This window comes from Cherax quadricarinatus, chromosome 13 (assembly GCF_038502225.1).
Source record: "Cherax quadricarinatus isolate ZL_2023a chromosome 13, ASM3850222v1, whole genome shotgun sequence".
In the NCBI taxonomy this organism is placed as follows: Eukaryota; Metazoa; Arthropoda; class Malacostraca; order Decapoda; family Parastacidae; genus Cherax; species Cherax quadricarinatus.
The window spans coordinates 50,489,298-50,507,682 of NC_091304.1; the positions used below are offsets into that span (position 1 = coordinate 50,489,298).

The 18,385-nt window shown below is 39.8% G+C and overlaps 1 protein-coding gene across 9 annotated transcripts in view; it reads left to right on the forward strand.

The window, feature by feature from the left end:
* Positions 1-18,385, forward strand: part of Oatp30B (Organic anion transporting polypeptide 30B) — a 389,857-nt gene that overhangs the window by 59,516 nt on the left and 311,956 nt on the right. For 2 of the 9 annotated variants that reach the window (XM_070084713.1, XM_070084716.1), the window contains exon 3: positions 4,710-4,781. The exons of the other annotated variants lie outside the window; for them this stretch is intronic. The gene's annotated coding sequence lies outside the window, so the exon portion shown is untranslated. The remainder of the gene's footprint in view (positions 1-4,709; positions 4,782-18,385) is intronic. 9 annotated transcript variants of the gene reach the window in all.

The window sequence follows — 18,385 nt, forward strand, 5'->3', positions numbered from 1 at the left end:
GCCGGTTATCTCCAGGCTAGTGCATGTATGTATACATTAGGGAAGTAACATAGTTTTAAGAGAGAGAGAGAGAGAGACATTGATTGTATACGTGCAAATAGTGATATTCATGTGTACGAGTGCAAATAGTGATATTCATTTGGTATTCAATAACTGAAGAATACTACTTCTGATTGGGTTCAAACTGTTATTGACGCTTCCTGCTGTAAGATGCCCCATAGGTTTAGTCAGGGTAGGTAGATATTTCAAAATTTGCTGAAATAGGTACAACAAAAATTTTTGGAATTGTTTGGTTTTGATCAAATACTAGAGAATGCTTTTTCTGATCGGCTTCAGACTTTTACCATTGGGGACTGTATTATAATACAGCTTTTCACTTCGTGTAAATTTCAATTTGCCAATTTTATTAAGCAAATTGTTTTCCCATGTAATAACTAGATAATGTATCTCTGGATCAGCTTCAAACCCTAAATAGTGACGTATCTTAATAGTTTGTATTTTATTGTACTTTCGGGATGTGTTGGTGCCAGTATGCGTTTTTTTTTTTTTTTTTTTTTTTACAATTTTATTGGATTTTTTAAAAATCAAAGCCGATATTTTCTTACAGGAGGGTAGAGAACTTTAAATAGAATGTAAATGAGAAACGTAAACTGGAAAGCAATAAAACTCCGGTGTTTTATGGTGTTTTTAAGTTTAACGAAGGGAGCTTTTCCTATTTTTTTTTAACATCCTCAGTTACATTTTCGTTTATTCTATTTTCATAATTTTTGGTTTATTGCTCGAAAACAATTTATTCGATCGGCTTCAGATTTTCAGCTTGCATGCGTGGGTGCCCTATACACACTGCTCCATAGGTCATTCCCAAATTTTCATTAGGTGATAGGTGGAGACGGGCTCCTGTGATAGGCTTCAAAATTCAACATTGATGTATTTACTGGAGTGTGTAGCGCCCATTTTGCCGTTTTAAATCTCGAAATGGTATAGTATTTTGCGTTGTACTATTTCACCTTGATGCTAGTGAAGGGCTCTTGATCCAAGGAACTGGAGTTATCTTGCCTGGATCGAATTTAAATGCCTCCTATTTCACAGGCGCTATATGACTTATCGATTCAACCCTTTAAAAATTAATATTTTGTCATTGCCATTGATAAAATACCGTGATAAGGTAGACGTTGGGAGGATGTGATTGATGACTGTAAATGACGCAGAGTGAAGGATGGATGAAGGAAGAACAGTCGGACGGTCAGTGTTACATTATAGATGTAGGTGTCAGCAAGGATGTGTTGTGCGTCCTGATACTGGAAGGCAGCGTTGGGTAGACAGCCCTGGGCGGCTAGGCAGCAAGCATGAAGGTCACTTGTTCCTTTGTCAGCACTCTTTCCTCAGGCGCCTTGCAATAATTCTTGGTCGAGGAATTGAGAACTTGCCTTTGTTTGGTTTCTCCCTTAACGTTATTTTTAACTTATGGTTCTTCTCAGAATAAGATCTTGTCTGCAGTGATCTTTGCTGCATTTTCATTTACACTAAATCCTTTAAGGTAAATGGAAAATGCAAGCTAATTTGGTGCAAACTACAGTATATAATACTTGATAGACAGTTTCTAGGAATTTTTATTTGTAATTGACGGTGTAATGGATTTCATCAGTTTCATTTGTTAAGTCTGCAGAGACACTCTCCCTGCGCTTATCTTCCATCCCTGCACATACACATGGAAGAATAAGAATGTGCAAAACAAGAGGACGAAAGAAATAAAGAATCCATCAGGAGAACAAGACGTACTATTAAATATTAGAAGGGAAGCTGAAACATTCCAAGATACAGTGGTTAAGGCCAGCGTATCAGCAGCTACTTCACAACCACAGAAGAACGGAGATTGTAAAAGAACCAGTAATAGGACTAGCATACGAAGAGGGTGTACTAACAGAAAACAACAGAGGTTTACGGGGAGATGAACAGGAAATTGAAAGTGATCTGTGTAAAGGAAGCATGGGGGATATCGGAAAACGGAGAGGGAAGTACATACAGGCAGAGTGTAACCTCCAAACATTAGAGAAGGATGTGTTGAAACTACTGAGAGTGGACACCACGAACGATATTGGGCCAGAAGTATTATCTACATGGGTCTAGAAAGAGCGGAAACACTGTATGAACGTATCGTGAAGCTCTGCAATAAACTGTGAAAAATTGTGTACTCGTACATGCCGGACAATTGATGAACTGTTCGGCAACTACTGGGTAGTAGATGAATGGTGATGAATTTTAAGAGGAATTAATCTTAGAAGACTATGAATGAATCCTTAATTAGTAGTAGATTGGTAGATGCAACCGTCCAGGAAGATAATACCGTCCTGTCGTGTGAATGTGTGACGGAAACCTGTTAAATAGTACTGATTTTTTGTTTATCTCGCAAACGTACAAGATTACAGGTGAAATATTGCAACTTTCTACCAACATTGTATGCACTAATTTCCTTCATTTCATGTTTACCTTACGACCAGTGAGGCAGCGGTTCAGTCCAACATAACATTAAAGTCATACATCTTTGTAATCTATACGTTTATCACTAATTTATATTTATCATTACATTAAAGTTTGAAAATTATTGTTCTCTCGCTCTCCTCCTGTATGGTTGTATACAAATTTGTGGAAATACGCAAACTACTTACAAATTACCTCTTACCAAATTTTCCATCATGACTTTCCTCCTTCCTTCCTTTCCTCACTCTGCCGTCTCCACTCTCGGTGTTATCCCAGGAGCATAGTTCGGGACCACCGTAAGGGCGCTGCGCCCCCAGCATCTCTGGTGCCTCATATCTGGCGCCTTCTTACGCCGTGTCGCTCTTTAGTTTATAAATCGTGCCTTTTTAATCATTTCAGCGTCTCTTCTGCGTTCCTTTAGCATAAATCAGGTCTCTGAATGCTATTAGCATCCTTTGTGACCTGCGTCCGTTTAGCATCAACGATGGGTCTTTGAATTCTGTTAGCAATCTTTCTGTGTCACCTTTTTGCGTATGTTCTTAGTATTTTGTTTCGTTTCACCCTTGTCCTTGCTTTCTTCTGGCTTCAGTCCTCCCTCATTGTTTACCCCGGGCTCCCTACTTGCTGCTTTCAGTATCCATCATATGGTGCAGTCGTCGTAAGGTTTATAGTTGTGGCTGTGGACGTCATGGTTCTGAGTGCATCTTTTTAAAAGTAAGAAGTGTCTTGGAATAGTTAGACTTGTTGACTCTCCTGAGAGTCTGCTGCTGTTGCTGGTTCAGTTTATTTATGGTAGCGGACGTTATATTGGTTGTAATGGATATCGTTACTTCCATACCTCGATTGAATTTTTGCCACCTGGGTGACTGATCATACACAGTATGTGTCTGTTTTGTTTATTAGCCCAGAGTATGCGTAATTGGAATAATTGTAACATTTTCATAGTTATGGAGCACTATTTGATTATTTTTATATCCTTGAATATCTGAAAAGACAATGATTAATTTTTTCTTCTGTAGATAAACCTCTTTTGATAGGAAACGGTAGTTAGGTTAAAAACAAAAATATCGGATGTTTTTCTGGAGCGAGCGCTGCACGAGAAAATTGTTTACATGCCGCCAGTGCCCCCTCACGGGGACGCTGGTGAACATCACAAGTTTACACTTGCAACTTACGTCTTTTTATTATCTGGTTTTATGGTTACCAGTCAGCTTGATTAGCCAGCTTGATTATCAGAGAAGGAAGGAAAAAACCTGTCATAAAGATGGGTTAACTAGTATGATGAAATATTAGTATTCGAATGCAACGGTGAGGAGCAACACGAAGGTGGTGACCTTGGATACCGGGAGGCCGTTGAGCCAGCAAATCATTAGTTGCCCAGGGTTGTGTACACGAGTGCTCCCTCACGCCATAATGCATTGTAGAAGAGAGATGGTCATCATCAGTCAGGGGAATTGATAATGCCTATATCTATTCTGTTTCTACTTGCTCTTAACCTCTCCACCAATAAGGTGAAACACGACACTTCCTTTCTGACAAAAAACACAAGAGACGTATTAGTCTTCCTGACACTAACAACTCATTTTTTTTTCATGTTAACATGCTAGCCGGTTGTCTGCGGAAACTATCTAACCTACTTACAACTTTCATGGACTCCATGTCGAATATTCTCTCACACCTTACATTTCTAACGTGAATCTTGGTCCCCATTTTGTTTGTGATGCCTACCTTTCTCGACACATTGTCAAATTCTCCATATAATCTTGAACACGCTTATTTTGACCTGATCCTGGCTGTTAGGATCACTTCATCAGATATTTACACTCTATAGTCAGGACAGTGTGGAATCTCAAAAGTACAATACAGATCTTATAGCCAATAAGTACAGTGCAAAATCCTATCTCGTTGAATGGAGCGGGGTGTACACCTGTGATATACCTGTGACTGATTACGAGGGCTTTTCTAGCCAACCAGCCCGTCTTAGGGCTAAATTTCCTTGAGTGACTGTTGAACCAGGTTGTTACCATGTAAAGATATTTGCCTTCTGGGTACATATAAAAAAAAGATGTTATTGCAAATTAAATTCAGCTGTGTTAAGAATACACTTTAAGGTTTATCGCTGTCAAGTCACTACATTTGTGCATAAACGAGGTAATAAAACAATGGTTATGGTTAGATATCAGCTTTTCCATTTTTAATTTAGTATTACTAAAGATATCTCTCTTTTTCAGGTAATGGTGAGACTCCCATGAATGATCATGTCGCCCACAATGAGTAAAATGATTGCAAACATTTGGAAATAGGTAAGTTTCTATTTAGAAAAATTGGATACATCAGCAGTATGTTGCTACCCTATTTTATACAGTTATGTAGTGGGGAGAAAAGCTAGCTGTATTTCCATCTCGTATTCTGTCACGCAGGATGGGTTTCATACAGTGTTGATATTTAATGATACTACATAAAATAGTTTAGTAGGGATAATAAAAATCGCAATTTCGTAGATACTAGGGATGCTGTAGCGTGACCTCGTAGCCAGACATATCCTGGACGTTGTTAGGCATCCTCCGAAGGTTGAATGGTTGCTTGTATTTTTTCTATATATCTTCAAGGGTTTCGTTTATAATTTCAGAACACCACATCAAATTTTCAACACTGGTGTACTGTATTTTGGGAAAGATCCATATAACTATTGGCATGCGCACCAACCCTCTTATTAATTTAAATACCATTCCCAGTTTTTGTTTCCGTGCGATAACCTAGCTGCTTCTGATACGCTTCCTACTTCCAGTTAACAGTGTAATAATTGTGTAGTGCATATATAAGAATAGTACCATGTATAGCGAGGCTCCCTTGCTAACCATGACGTCATGGCTAGCGAGGGAGCCTCGCTATAAACGGTACTATCCTTATATATGCACTACACAGTTATTACATTGTTAACATTTCAATACTGATGTATCCTAGTTAGAAAATGAATTTGGCTTATTGGATCGTCTAGGTAACAATTTTTCAACTGTATTTTATAAATGATGAGTTTTTTCCGCGAAATAGCATGAGCATGCCTCATACGAGCGGCTTCAGGCGGGAATGACTGTTGCATCTTACGAAGGGAATGATAACATCGTAAATTTCGGTAATGTAGGTATAAATTTGCCAATGTACCAATTATTATCTAGTTACTGGAGGATGCCTCTTGTGGTGAACTTCAAACTTTTTGCACAGCTAAGTTTAGGTCAAGGGATAGTTAACTGTATTAGTCGTATTGTGAATCCCAGTTTGCTAATTTCTTTAAACTGTGATATTGATTTCAGTAGCTGAAGAATGCCCATCTTGAAGGACTTCAAATGTTTAATGCTGATGTATTATACTTAAATGAAGGTTCAGACTGATCTTGGGCTGTGCAAATTTGCCAACTTTATTTAATATGGCTCTGTAAATCCCAACAGAGCGCTTGCAGCACTCTGTTGTAACAATGGTTTACATTCTTGTAATTTCGATTTTGCGAGTCATTGATAACGACTCTGAAGGGACTTGAAGAAAACTGAGCTAGATGTTGCCACATCCACGCTGGTGTAAGTCACCTGTAAAAGCCTGCATTGTATACACAGTGAAATGCTAGTTTCAGGACAGACTCGCCTTGGTTCGAACCGCATCCTTTCTGCGATTAGTAAATATGCATTCTGTGCAATAACAGAAAAATGTATGAAGATTGAGACACTTATGCAGCATATGGGAATCTTTATTCAGGAAACGTTTCGCCACACAGTGGCTTCATCAGTCCAATACAAAGAGGAAGGCGTAAGGAGAGGAGGAGTATGAGGTAATCAGTCCCTCAGCCTGGAGTCGATGTGTTCAGTCCATCAATCTTGTAGAATGTACAGCATAGGGCCGTAGACGTGGCTTATATACTGTAGTGAGGTGAGGTGAAGCAGGCGGAGGCGGGGTCATAGTGGTACCATCCACTAGTCGAAGTAGGTCTTCGTCCAAAGGTTGAACAAGTGTTGAAGAATTCTTTGTAACAAGATCCCATGCTGCTGCAGTGTCTGACAGCAGATTGATGGACTGAACACATCGACTCCAGGCTGAGGGACTGATTACCTCATACTCCTCACAACTGTCAGACACTGCAGCAGCATGGGATCTTGTTACAAAGAATTCTTCAACACTTGTTCAACCTTTGGACGAAGACCTACTTCGACTAGTGGATGGTACCACTATGACCCCGCCTCCGCCTGCTTCACCTCACCTCACCACAGTATATAAGCCACGTCTACGGCCCTATGCTGTACATTCTACAAGATTGATGGACTAAACACATCGACTCCAGGCTGAGGGACTGATTACCTCATACTCCTCCTCTCCTTACGCCTTCCTCTTTGTATTGGACTGATGAAGTCACTGTGTGGCGAAACGTTTCCTGAATAAAGATTCCCATATGCTGCATAAGTGTCTCAATCTTCAACTTGTCGGTTTTTCAAGCCATTCATCACAGAAAAATGTATCTTCCGGTTGGTTTCATACTTTCACTGCTGATGGCTTACCGAGAGAAACATTTAGGTTTTATCGAGTTTTTTTTTTTAACTTCTGATGTGCTATTGTTATTAATAAAATGTTTGGAGATTCCCAATTATTCTTATACATTATATATATATAGATATATATATATATATATATATATATATATATATATATATATATATATATATATAATATAACATTTTCTAGCAGCAGTTAAAACAATGGGCAATGCTCGAGGTTGAGAGCACAGAAGTAAAGCGAATCAAGTTTGACAAGAGAAAGTACAGTTAAGGGAAATAAGGAAGGGCTGTGTGGCCATCATAATAGCAAAGCGGAAGCTGAAGTGTTTCCTGGAATCAGTGGCCCCTCGGCTGCTCGGTCTCTGACCTCCTTGATGACTCCTGATGCTTGCAGCAGCAGTCCCACGTAGTCACCACAGCCTGGCTTTTTTGGAATGGTGTGCAGGAACCTGTCGATTTTTCCTTCCTTTCAGATGTTATGGCATCCATAGACGACACAGTATACCACCAATCCTTTGTAAACGAAGTATTCAAGTGGACCGCTAATATTATCATGATCACTCGCTCAAACTATGGAAGGAAAGGGGTCTGTGGATCATCGTCTCTAAATATATTATGTACTGTTACACAATACATACTGTAATATATATGAGAAGCTGGGTTGCACAAGTTTGCAAAAGATACACAAATTCAAAGCACGGTACGGGTGGGGATTTGAACTCGCGGCAAGTGAGTCTTAAAACCCCAGGCCAGCGCGTAAGCCCCTGGGCCAGCTGGCTTCAGTGGCTTACGCACAGGCGTGGAGTGTTCCGATTCACTTGCAGCAAGTTCAGTCCCCACCGTATCGTGGTTTTTTTGCAATCGTGTCAATACGATATCGTGAGTCATGTACAAATCTATCTGTAGTATTAACACAATGGCAGTGAAGAATATTTACAGTGAAATACAGTGATTCTTTAAATACATACAAAAGATTAAAGTATATGCATCGGATCCAAGAATTTTCAGTGACCACCACTCGCTCTTTCAAGGTTTCTACCAACTGGTTTTAGTAAGCTGACTTGTGGTATTATTGCATGTCACAAACACCTATTGTTCCCATTGATTATTTTCTCTCCGCTGGCGGTTTACATCATCTTTAAGGTGTGATGTTTCCACTGTTGATATTACTGTGGCATGTGTCATCCTTAAAAGATCATACGACACCCAGTTATGTATCTTCAGAAATAAGGTTGACACACCACTACCTTAGAAGTAGTTTTTCACGATGGACCCAAGGAGTGACACTCTTTGAGTCAGTTATTAGGAAAGTGAAGATATCTAATGTCCAGCTACACGTTTGTTTACATTATTTGCATGGTCGCACTTTTGAAAGGTATTCGCAGTGAGTGTGTATGTTAGGCGAGTGGTATGTTTACATACTGAGACACGTTAGGCAATACTCGTGACCACGGCTGAGAATGACAGAGAATAACCCCATTTCCTTCAAGAATGATTTAACCTTACTGTTATTCTAGTGCTATAAATGAGGTTTCCCCCATTCGAGGAAAGTGCTTTTTAATACTGGTGAGGGGCTCTTTATATGGTGTACGAGTTACCCTCGTCTTTCTTTGATCAAACTTGATTACCTCACATTCTCCAGGCACTCTATAACCCCCATGGCTTTAGTACGTCCTCGTTATGTTTTTCCTGTCAACTCCTGGTATTGTTTGCGTTGCATATTGTTTATAAATAAATTTTGCCGAGGTTTGGTAAGATTTAGCTATATTAATATTCATTTCTGCCAGATTTCTGTTATAAAGTTAGTGTTGGGGTAAATTTAAGCCAATATGCATGCCATGTTAATCAGTGTCAGTGTTGATTTTCATCAGTCTACAAAGAAATTTAAAAGTAAGTGTGAATTTATTTGGCTGCTGTGGAAAAATAAACCTTTCTCAGCATCCCAGGCGCCCTGCGGCCCATGCGTGTTTCGTGCTTCCCTCGTGAATGTGATAATTTGCTCTTGTTATCTGTTGATCTTAAGTGTCGCACGTCTGTTATTTTACTTCCTCATTTTTTCCCATCTTCCTATTCGTCTTCATTATTCCGTTCCCGCTCGTCTTCATTATTCTCTTCCCACTCATCTTCATTATTCTCTTCCACATTTACCCATCCTTTACCACTCTTCCTCATTACCTCCAAATAGTAATCAATGGAAAAGCGACAATGTGATGAAACTAAGAACCTATCCAGTTGGTGGCCAGACCAACCATGCATAACCTGACTGAGCACATACACATTGGCTGTATATAACTGGGGGGAGACAATGAGTGATTAGTTTCTTCAGCGCGCACGTGCTCTTCCCCAAATATCTTATTTTCTTCTTGAGTTTCGCTCGTCCAGTTGAGAGACAAGTTCCAGGAACAATTTAGTGCATTTTTTTTTTTAGCCACAATACCCCGATGTTGTGGCGCACTCAACCATAAAAGCTCATCTCTGGGAAAATTAAGCTTCAGCAGCAACTCCATGTTTCTACGATCAACCAATATGGCGCATTTCATTTAATAAGGAAAAGGTTGGATCACCACTTGTAGAGGCAAGTCGACGGAAAGTGCAGGTGACTTGAGCAACTTAGTAACCCGAGGGTTAAGTTGATTTTTTCTTTTTACTTTCCAAACCCTCTTGATCTGAGGAATTGTGCTTGTCCTACTCTCCCTTGGATTGAGCCTGATTACTTACCATTCTTAAACTGTACGACTCCGACAGGTTTAGCGCTTCCCTCCGAATATAATAATTAGCCTTCGAAAGTCAGTCTTGATGTTGGTAAAGTTTCTGATTCAAAATATTGAAGCTAACTTCTTTCTTGGATCAGACCTGATTACTGCTGGTTTCCCAGGTGTTCTATAAACCCTAAAGGGTTTGTCGTTTCCCCATAATTACTGGCGTCTGTTTTTACCACAAGTGGACAAATACTCTTTGGAATACATAAATACATGAGGGTCGCTGAGACACTGATCAGCTCTTAAGAATTCCTCTTGAATGCCATCCTAGACGGAGCAAGTTTCTGGCAAACTTACTCTAGTTCTGAGAGAGGACAGCACTCCTGGAATTCGTTCCTCGAGGCACTGTTGTCCCTGACTCAGAGGCGCCAGTTGACAAACACCGACACCATTCAGTCTGCCACTTGCTCACTCATTCCCACTGGGAAAATATAAATTTACAGACTTTACCTTCCCAGGTCCAGCTTAATCAGGTAACTTAGTTAACTAACTCACATTTTGTAAAGGAATCTTTAAACGGCGTTTAGGTGCATCATAGACCATAATAGTGTCTTCAGAATGGACCTAAATACTCTTAAGTTTACTCTGCAAAATAATGGCAGGACTGTTGAGACGATTATGTCTTAAGAAAATATATCCAAAATGTCAGAGAGGTATATAACCCACGTTCTCTTAAACGTTTGTTGAGCTAGTTGCTGGTTCAGATATCAGTAGTTCCGGGGATTATCCACCCCGACCTCTCACGGCACGGTCTCGGTCTCTTAAATTGGAAAATAAATATTAAGGAAATAAGAACTATTAAGAAACGCTGAAAAATGGATTAACGTATAGTAAGTGTGGGGTAGAAGTTTCCAAGACTTACCTGCCGTTTTATATGTTAGATAAACGAAAAGACCATATTATGCTGCCACGATGTTCAACTTCAACGACCTCCTTTTGTATGCTCGTATGACAAGAATAGAACTTAAACATATCAGTAAAGACAACCTCGGACAAAATTTTCACGTAGAGCCAGAGATCTAATATGTAATAAGAGGACAGCCTTGTGCATAGTCAAAACTTTGGCACAGAACTGAAAACAAATCTGCGTTTAAAGCAGTCTTGATGGGCTTAACTATTTAGAGAACATCTGAAAGCACATTTTGAAGTGCTTGGAAGCAAAAGTTTAATAAAGGAATCCCCTTCACAGGACGAAGCGGAGGTTCATTGATGCGGGTGAAAGGCTTCTGATCCTAGGAATTGCATCCTCCTTAACCCTCCTAGGATCTAGCTTAGTCTCTCATTACTAAGACGCTAGTCGTATACATTATTATCCGGGTAAGATGTATGGCAGTACATCAGCGGTACAGGTACACATTGTTGCCAGGTTGATATGTATGGCAGTAGTACATCAGTTGTACATGTGCACGTCGTTGCTCGCCGTCTCTGGGTAAGATAATAGGCTTCAAAGTGAGAGGAATCTTTGGCCAACTTCTGCCATACCTTTGATGTTTGTTTGAAGAAGACAAGCCAGCAGACTCGTTCAGTTTGATTGCAAATACACCAGAAGTAGCTGCTTTCATTTCGGCGAGCGTTATCTCTGTATGTAGACCGTGGTGGTAAGTCGAGGAACAGTTGTGTCTTACGGTGTAGGACAAACATCGTAGATTGTAGTAGGAGGTAGTCCTGGCTCCTGGCCCCGCTTCTTAAACTTCGACCTGCGTTATTGGTTTCTGGCCTCTTGGCTCCCTCTTATCTCCTCGTAAAAATGCTGTTTTAGTTGCAAGGCGTCAAAGGCACTTGTCGATGGACACTTAGCCTGCTCCTTTTTATGTTAATTATTGGGTATGTGCGCATGCGTGCACGTACATACATGCATACAGACGAGTGTGCTGGTTCGGGTGGAGATAATGCTGTTGGACACACCTTGACCGCTGTGATCAACATTTACAGGTGAATGCCACAACGTTTACCTTCTAGAAACCACCAGAAGCTTCAGTAGAAAAGTGAACGATCATAAGTACGCAGCACAGATAAATTATAGGAGCACTGTGTGCGATGAACATAGAAATTCACGCAACACTGACCATTTTCCAAATCAGAAGTCGTAATAATAGGACAACAAAAAAAATAGGAAATGTTATGAAATTGCTCTCCTCTTGACGTCAGTCAGTCACACAGCCAACGCGGCTTCCAATTGGCAAAACATAAGCTGTGCAAACACTGAAGAAGGTACGAGTTTACTGCCGAGACCTACCAACCACTACCAGTCACTGCTACTACCACTAACTTCTGATACCAGCATTTCTAACTTACCAACGTGTCTCATGATTCGCCTTGTTTAATTTCTTGTGTTTGCACCTGACTGTTACTTGTTTTTGCGCATAAATTGTACTACCACAAGGTATGATCTGTTAGACTTGATACAGTCCTTTTCGCAGACGAAATGTCTAAAATTTGTGCTTGTGTGTCTTAATCAGCTTGAACGTCTCGGTATTCTCATACCATCTGTTAGTACGAATACAAAGCAGCAACTAGCAAGCAGCCGTATCCTCGCCTGCCATCCCTGGAAAACCCATGACGTACTCCTCGTGTATTGAAAACCATCCATTGATTTAATAAATATAACTGGGAGAACAGTTATATATTATTAGAGGAATTGAGCCACGTACTGCTGATGCCCATAATTTTGTTTAATTAAAAAAAAAGTACGTTTGGTGTTCAACACATGACTTTGTGAATCTGCAAATGGTATACATTACCGATAGGTTGGTAAGACACACGTGCAACAGTTAGGTATCTTTATTCCGAAACGTTTCGCCTACACAGTAGGCTTCTTCAGTCGAGTACAGAAGAGTTAGTAGAATGAGTAGAGATGTACAGACATCGTCTTCATATCTCTACTGATTCTGCTAACTCTTCTGTACTCGACTGAAGGAGCCTAATGTGTATGCGAAAAATTTCGGGATGAAGATACCTAACTGTTGCATATGTCTTACTTACCAACCTCTGGCTTTACATGTCCACTTTTAAAACTGCTCTTGTCTCGTTCACTGCAGTATGGAAGTGCTTACGGTGTAGCTGCACGTATGGCATACTGATGGTAGGAGTGAGTGCCTGGGTTATTCTTGTCACTTGTTCTCTGTATTACTCAGTATGCAGTGTACACTGGTCGTTGTGCTGGTCAATATCCATTATTGAGCCGTGGTGGCCCCAACTTGCCACTGTACAACACACACAGACTAGTTCACATTGTGTGTGTATCTCGCAATAGGCAGTGTTTATTTTCATCTTGATGTCAGTGATTGAGATAAATTTGATGGTTAGTAAGTAGATCGACTCTTGAGTTTATACCGTTTGAGCACTTTATTGTGCATACTGTGCTCATCCTGTGAGCAGTAACGCTAAAGAACATGACTATGAAGGTCACAGTGGGTCTTTACCAGGTCCCACTGGGCATAGTTGGCTAAAGTGCTCTGTAACTATAACAGCTACTGTTACTACCACTGATCATAGTTACATGTTTAAAGAATATTAGTCATCACATATATTTCACTTAATTTGAATGGGTAACTAGAACCTTTAAACCAAACACGGACAGGTCGGTGATACGTTGTCACTTTTGCTCATTAGACTGGACTACAGCTTTACACGAACATTCCCTTTTAAGGCAGACGAAACTGTTGATCAGAAGAAAGTAGAATGAGCAATGTACATATAAAGTAAGTCAGATACCTATATCATTGACAACGCTTGAAGTCTCTTCAACTGTACTCCCTGGAATCCTGGCGAGAAAGATGCATCGTAATTTATAGCTGGAAAATTCTGGTGGAATTGGTTCGAAACCTGTATACCGAGATTGCTCCTGTGAGAGGAGACGGTTTTTCAGATGATGCAGAAAATCCAAGAGATAAGAAAGGGTGCAATAACTACCTAAATCTGAAAGATGCATGAAGGATACCCGGTCCCAGACCAGACCTCCTGGTGGATCAAGGCCTGATTAACCAGGTGTTAACTGCTGACTGCACTCAGTTCAACACACCCCAGCTGATAAGGAACTGATTTGAGGAATTTATCAAGTTCCTTCTCGAAGACAGCCAGAAGTTTGTTGGTAATTCTTCTTGAAAAGTGAGACTTCAAATATTCATGAGTTTCATAGTGTACTCGTGGCGCCCCTGCTTATTATTAGAGGTACTTTGGACTGTTTGCCAAGTCACTTGCTTTTCGCACTGATGTCGAGGGACCAGTCCCTCCTGGATTTTCCAACTGTAGGTTATGATATACCTTTCCTACATTCCAAGGAGTATAGTTCAGTTTACAGTAGTTGAGATGTTTGAATGTTATACTGGCAGTGACAGTTCTCTGTACGTTTTCTGGCTCGGCAACCTCGCCTGTTATGGAGATCAAGTGAAGTGTCGTCATTGGTTCATCATCTGTTTTTGTTCCTTGAAAGTTCTAATTATCTCATTTTCCTTGCGGTAGTTATAGGAACATTGTTGTGATCTTTGAATGTGAGATCTTTTTACATGCTCACTCCCTAGTCTCGCACTTGGAACTTTAATTCCATTGAATGATTCGACTTCGTCCTGTATTCCATTGAAGTCTTTAGTGTTTATTTATATTAATAAAGCTCAACAAGCGTAAAGGGTCCAAGAGATTTAAAGAACTTTAGGAACTTGAATAGTTCCAGAAGTCACTTCCAGACCAGCCGGATGTAGTGCATACATTGGACTACATGTTGCTAGCACCGACACTTGTAGGGGCGATGTTCATTGTAATAGACTAGAGGGAGGTAGATATGTTGAAACGTTTCGCCTACACAGGCTTCTTCAGTCAGATATGCTGCATGACCCTTGTCGGTTTAGCCCTTTATTTCATTATAATTGAGGCAGCAGGTGTAGTGAAATGAAGATGGTGTAATCAGTCCATCACCTTTGGAGAGATACTAATTGGAGGTGGTCAGTCCCTCAGCCCTGGAGAAGAGTTCAGCTCCATGGTCTGGCTGAGGAACCGACTACCTCAAAACAGTATTTCTCCAAGGTTAATGGACTGATTACATTTGACTGAAGAAGCCTACTGTGTAGGCGAAACGCTTCAACAATAAAGATACTGTTGCCATGTGTCTTAATCAACACATCGAATGTTTAGGTCAGCTGAAGCATATAGCAGCCCTTGTTTATCCCACTTCCTTGTTAAACATTTGCTGATGTTTATATGTGCTGGTTTTGATAATGATTCTGAGATTACCTGAGCTAGTCAGTAGCTGTGAAGGAGGGGGTGGGGCGTCTTGATAACGGTTAGGCGCTCTTGATCCAAGTAATTAGAGCTACCTCTTTCTTGAATCAAACCAGATTACTTTCTATTTGCCAGGCACTTCCCCGTAATTATAATTGTAGAAGGTCGTGCGTAACGGTTGAAAGACTGGTGGATGTGTGTTAAGGTGTAGGTGTGGACCTGACCGCTTAGCCTTATTCTCACTGTGGCTGACTGCCCACACTGCCACGCCTCTCACTGCCTGCCTCATATGTACCTCGTGTACACATGATGAGATGGCTAGGTGCACCTCATAGTTAGTGGGACCAGCTGGTGCTGGGGACTCAGGAAATACCTTCTATGGACCTAGCAACATGAAATAACGACGCCAACAGTGCCAGTTAGATAAGTGTAGCAGCCACAGTCAGGAGTCGTCCTAACCTTCGCGGTGGTCGGCCTAGGTACCATACAAACCGTTAATGATATCGTACATAACGGGCATTTAATTTCCAACGAAATAGACCATATTAATACATTTTTGTGTGTGTACGCTGTTACCTTTATTCTCCCCGTTTTATTTTGTTTATATTGGCGGTTAAATGTACATTTTTTAATTAACGTTAAAGTATTCTAACTTATAACTAAGGTCAGGAATGTCCATTATGTATATCGTTCAGAAAGAAACGCACATTAACATGTTGGAAAACAACTGATAGGTTATGAGGCCGTATTGCACGGGTAGCTACGCTCCAGCAGCAGACATACAGTGGGCTCGGGGAGGTCCCTCCACAAGCTTTAAAGGAAGCTTGTGGACCTTGACAGTGAATCACAAAAAACTGATTACACTGGTAATCAACCTACTACATCCCATGTCGCTAACAAGGAGGAAGACGTGTAATGACTAGCCAGTGATGGTGGTGTGGTTATTCGCTAGTGGTGGTGGGATTGGCTGGTGGAAGTGGCTGGTGTTAGTGGTGTGATTGATTAGGGGGGGTGATTGGCTTGTGGTGGTTGGAGGTGGTGGGATTGGCTGGTGATAGTGGTGTGATTGGTTAGTGGTAGTTACTGTGATGATTGGCTGGTGGTGGTGATTGGTATGATTGGTTACTGGTGGTGGTGGTTGGTGTAATGATTGGCTAGTGGTTGTGTGGATTGGCTAGTGGTTGTGTGATGATTGACTCGGTGGTGGTGGTTGTGATTGGCTCACTGGTGTGTTTGTCAATAACATACGGTATTGGTGGATAAAGAGTCAATTGCGGTATATTGCTATCCTCTGTTGACAGGGTTTCGTCCACACAGTGGGCTTCATAATGTCAAAAACAATTCTGTTTGTGACTTGATAAAGGCCACTGTGTGGACGAAGCCTGGTCAATGAAAGATCGCATTATACTGCATTTGTCTAACCATCTTGTCCGTATTTTATTGAATTTCCGTCTAACCTACAGTATTATGCGTGTTGCGTTAAGCACCTTTTGTAAAAATTGTAAATATTTGTCGAGTTGTAATACACGTTTAATAGACTAGAATTTGCTGATCAAGATTATTTCCTATTGTTTACAGCTCGTGTCAACAGATGACGACCATACCCATAAGTTCATTAATTACCAAAGAGTATTTTATGTTTAAAGTATAAACCAGAGTGAAGTTGCAGGGAGAGTAAAGTACACCAGTGGCTGTAACTCTTCAGTTTTGAAGAAAGAGTTTTTAATGTTGTCTGAAAATTGTGGGTTGAGAGTTTTGATTGATGGGTAATTGAATGTTTTCTCATGTATTTAAATTAATATAATTGAAGCCTCTAAGAGCAATTGAATATATGGAGTCTTGTGATAAAGTTCCTTTCACGGGGGTAGTACCTTCATGACAGTGAATGGGTCATGTTAGGAATTGGAGCATCCCTTTTTAGATAAATTAGATACATGTGCAACCCTTCAGTATCTTTATTGTCAAAACGTTTCGCCACACTGTGGCTTCATCAGTCCAGTGTAAAGAAGAATCGTGAAGATCAGGAGACTGAGATAATCAGTCTTTCCAAGCTGAGGGACTGATTACCTCAGTCTCCTTCTGATCTTCGCTATTCTTCTTTGTATTGAACTAATGACGCCACTGTATGGCAAAAGCTTTCCACAATAAAGATACATAAGGTTTGTACATGTCCAATTTATCAACTTGTTGGTTCTCTGAACCACTTATATACAGCCCTTCCATGGGTCGAACTCGATGCTTCCCATTTCAAGGCAAGGATGAACTATTAAAGTTAGTATTGTGTGGTAGTCTAGATTTACTTGACTTGGCGAATAAGTTTAAAAGGGGCGGGTCAAATTAGAAAGTTTCAGTGATATATACGAGGAAGGGAGCGGAGGTACATTACACAAGTTGTTTATAAAGAGATAACAACACTTATTAAAGTTGGTGCCACATTAGAGCAGAGCAAGTCAACACCAATTAATGTTCTTTCCCTTCCCTTCAGTCTTGTGTTGATATTTTATGGTTGTGATGACTGCACTAGCTGCTCATACTGAACGCGCTGTCAACACTGACCATACATGTGTGTATAATATAATATATATATATATATATATATATATATATATATATATATATATTATATATATATATATATATATATATATAATATAGGAGGGGAATATTTCTCAGAATATTGTAGCGTGGGCTCCTGATGATGCACTGCGAAGTGTGAAAGTACTTGAACTAAAGATTTACACCCCTCCTGGCTTGCCTTGCATTGTTGAGATCGCCTGTCTGCGATTGTAACGATTTTGACTTAAATGGCAACGCTCTTCTTCCCGAATAAGGCAAGCGAAAATTTGCGTATGTAATAATTTCGCAAAAATCATTCTGAACATAACGAAAAAAATATATTTCATTGTTTTTTTATTATTAAATTATTGTAAACTTACATAAAATATTTTTAGTTGGATTAGGCTAAATTAATTTGCGCTTGTTATAATAAGGTTAGGTAAATTTTCTAAGGTACTTTTGGAACAATATTATAAATTTTTACATTAACATAAATGAAAAGTATATATCTTTAAACGTATAAGAGAAAATCGAATAAAGGACTCGATTTGAAATGAGTTCTTGCTAATTGACAAGCTTTACCTATTCAGCATGACATATGTATATATATATATATATATATATATATATATATATATATATATATATATATATATATATATATATATATAATGTCGTGCCGAATATGTAAAACTGGTCAATTAGCAAGAACTCATTTAAAATTAAGTTCTTTCTGAAATTTTCTCTTATACGTATGAAGATATATTTTTTTCATTAATGTGGATGTAAAAATTTATAATTTTGCGCCAAAAGAATCTTAGAAAACTTACCTAACCTTAT